The sequence below is a fragment of the Triticum urartu genome, chromosome 3A (genome assembly GCF_056163025.1).
Source record: "Triticum urartu cultivar PI428250 chromosome 3A, HENAU_Tu73, whole genome shotgun sequence".
In the NCBI taxonomy this organism is placed as follows: domain Eukaryota; kingdom Viridiplantae; phylum Streptophyta; class Magnoliopsida; order Poales; family Poaceae; genus Triticum; species Triticum urartu.
In genome coordinates, this window is record NC_141875.1 from 273,535,232 (window position 1) to 273,539,152 (window position 3,921).

The window sequence follows — 3,921 nt, forward strand, 5'->3', positions numbered from 1 at the left end:
CATGGGATTTTGTGAAGATTGCCTAACTTGCGACATTGCTTTCAATGCGGTTATGCCTCTAAGTCGTGCCTCGACACGTGGGAGCTATAGTCGCATCGAGGGCGTTACACCTACTCCTCTGGCGGCGCTACGGGAGGAAGAGGGAGACGAGTGAGGAAGATATGGGATCGGAGAGGGAGATGGATCGGGGCTACGTGCGTGCGTGGGTGGTGGCGATAACGGGAGGACGAGAGGGAGCGTGGGAGATGGGCTAGGGTTAGGATGGGGGGATGCCGGCTAGGCCTTGGCCCAAAGGCTGCGGGGTTAGAATGGGCCGTCCGTTGGACCTGAGCTGGGCTTCTCTCTTTCTCTCTCTTCTTCTTTTAAGAGAAAAGAAATAGAGAGAGAGAAAAAGGAGGGTTAAGGAAAGGATTTGTGCAAGGGGGCTATTTTACCGGCCTCATAAAAATGAGTTTTATCCAAGAAAAATAGGAATGGATGCGTTTGCAAGAATTTAATTCAGATGGTTTGAACAAGGACTAGTAATTAGAAGGTCCAAAAAAATGTTGAGAATTTAGGTGGAGCTCCGGAAAATGATGAAAGAATAAATGGCAAAGTTCAAGGTCAAGCAGCGAGATAACAAAGGCATGGGGAAATTTGCAAGTGTGTCTTAGGTGATTCCATAAGAATGGATTATTTTATAATAGCTCCACTAATATCGGGAGGATATATTATAAAGAGAAGTCATCCTTCCCTCGATTTAAATGGATCGAAGATCCATACGATTTATTTAGTTGAGATGCAAAAGATTTATGAGATGATGGCATGATGACATGATGCAATGCAAAAATAAAAGGGCAAGCACAAATGAAACACACGGCGAAACCCGGAATATAAGGATGTCTTCTCGAGCATCCGTCTCGGGGCGTCACAACACTCCACTACAAGAGGATCTCGTCCCGAGATCTAGAATGGCACCGGAGGGACAATAGAAGAGAAAGAGGAGAGGTAAAACTAAATTGCTTCTTAGACAAACGAGTGAAACCAAATAACCTTGAAAGGTTAAACCATTTAGAGAAAAGAATACAACGGAGATGAACGAAGTTGAAAACACTCAGTTAGAAAAAAGAAATAAGGAAGAACAACTTCGAACAACACTTCGGTTGGTAAAAAATATGCAAGGCTTGATAGAATGAAAGAACTTGAGCAGCGGGCACACACTCCGGTTAAATGGATAAGAACGAAAAGAACATGATCCAAGATGATGAGAGAAAAGAGCAACATCACAATGGCTCCGGAACAAAACAATAGAAGATAGATAATTTAAATAAGAGAATGGTGAAGAAAATGCCATCTTATGCCACAAAAGAGCTTGAGAAGGCATTCTTAGGAGACGGGTCGAGCGGAGTTGTTGGAACAGCAACAACGAAAAGAATATGCTTGATATGGTCTTATAGAATACAGCCCAAATTATGAGGTGACAACCTGCCACTCATGGGAAAAGAATTGGATTGGTATGAACAAGGAGACGAGGAACTTATTTCACCGGGAGGATAAATGAAGAACTTGGGTCATTTATAAGCACCATAAATGGCAAAATCCTTAGGGAAAGCTTTAGGTGAAATATAACCCAAGATAACTCCAACGAAGAGGTTGATGGATTTAAAATACCTCATTCTTAACAATATGTGAATCATGAAGCATGAACTCAAATTATCAAGAATGACGTAATACCACCTCCAATAGTATGGAAGAAAGAATTGCACTTCGGATAGCAAGAATAAGAATGCTTGAGCTCCTCTAAAAAGAATCTTGATGAACACTTCGAGAAGGAATTAAATCCTTGATGAACCATCATGTAGAACCTTCATGAAGAACTCTGTTCAACAAAAGAATGATCAAACAGGAGGAAAGAGAAGTTGAAAACACAAGGTGAATCCTTGCAATGATTTAGATGGAGCTTCGCGATGAAATAAAGTGGAAACTTGGAACGCCGGAAGAAAAGATAAGCATTACAAACTAAGATGTGATATGATGGACCACTCCAGAAAAAAGGAAGTTGAATAAACTCGATGAAACAAGAATAAGAAATTACATTATGCTTATCCTTCATCAATTAAATTGATGACAATCAACGGATTTTGCACACTACTTATTCTCGTAGAAAGGATTAAGATAGATATAGCATAACTTGAGAACGTCTTCAACAAGTTACCGGTAAGATTGAGAAGAACGAATGAATATATACGATAACGAATGACGAGAACTCTTGCACGAACCACCGTTAGGATTGACAACAAATAACTAGATGTTATAGCAAGGAAGAAAAATCCTGAATAGCCACCGTCAGAATTGGAAATGAAAAAAGTAAAGGGGTGAATCACCGGTAAGAATTAGCAAATGAATGAAGATGTTTGAGAGAATTTAGATCCATGAGAACGAAGAGATCACGAGCTGATTAGAGAGCGTAGTTGAATGACGCACCGGTAAGATTTGGAGAATGATAGCTGAAAGCTGGAATGAATAATTCTGAATTGTTGGACTCCGGATAATCAAACTGAGAAGACTCTTGAATTGCTCTGAATGGGTGAAAACAATTCTCACAATTAAAACAATTATGAGAGGATGACAACAAACTAGAATGACGAATCTTCGAGAGAATGGAGCAAGATATGGAGGAAAAATCTTCTTCGGTCTTCAAATACAGAGAATGACGATGAGAAACACCACCATGAATTGTTGAGACACTCCGGAATGAAGAATGGAAAGGTTGAACCAATGATGAAAGAATTTGAAAGATCTTGGAGAAGGCAATTGACTGATGATAATTCATTTTTACGTCAAACTTCAAAAAGAATTTTAAGGATATCTTCGGGAGAATTTGAAGAGTCAGGTAAGATCCTGGAAAAAGACCTATGGGTGAGGGCCCACTCAAAAGATACACCGTTGAATGATTTGAAGGAGAGATTGCACCGGTTGAATTAAATGGCTTGACTGAGATAACATCCTCGAAAGAGCTTGAAAGGATTACGAAAGCAGAGTGGAAACACGAATCTTCGAGATATCTTGAGCACTCCGGAACAAATGAACATCGAGAAATGAATGGTTATGAGGTGCACCGGCACGAGAAAAGCATTTGAAATACAGAAAAGAATATGATCAACACCGAAAGCTTGAATTGGATCCACCGGAAAAGGAAAGAATGGAGAATGATGAACTTGAAGCTCCGTTAGGATCTTCATGAGAATCACCAGATAAGAATATTGACGGAAAATGATGGAGAGACTTCACAAGAATAAAAGGATACTTGATAAATACATCGGATTCCTTGAAGAAAAAGGGTGGGAGGGCGGGAAAAACAAAGGCAACTTGAGGACGGATGAAGACAACACCGTTGAGAAGAACTAGTAATAGATCTTGCTGATATTGGAATGATCGGATCCACTTGAAGAGAAGCACACCGGTTGAAAATGATTGACATGACAGTCTCGATTATCATGAAGGTTTAGTATTCCCATAGGAATATGAGAACACCGCTTAGGGAAGGTATGGAATCAACATTTGACTTCAAAGCAACTCGAATACCATAGCTCAAAACAAAAACAATGGATTGACTTGCAGAATAAGCCGGAACAAACATATGATAGAGATTTCGTCTGAAGTTTTCGTGGTGGGGCCTACACGGGCTCGATCGTACATCACCATCATGTACGAGGCAGTGCACATGACATACGAAGCGTCCCCGAGTCGGCATAGCCAAGGACTCTTTAAGACACAACGAGACCACTGTAAAACCAACCGTGGATAGGCGGACCACTAGACGTCGAACCCCAATTTCATATCATACATCTGTCGGAAAGACATCCTAAGAGCTACTTGAATTCCCACTTATAAACTCCCGAAATTTTCCGGTTATGCAATCAGGTGTTGGGGATACAGGGG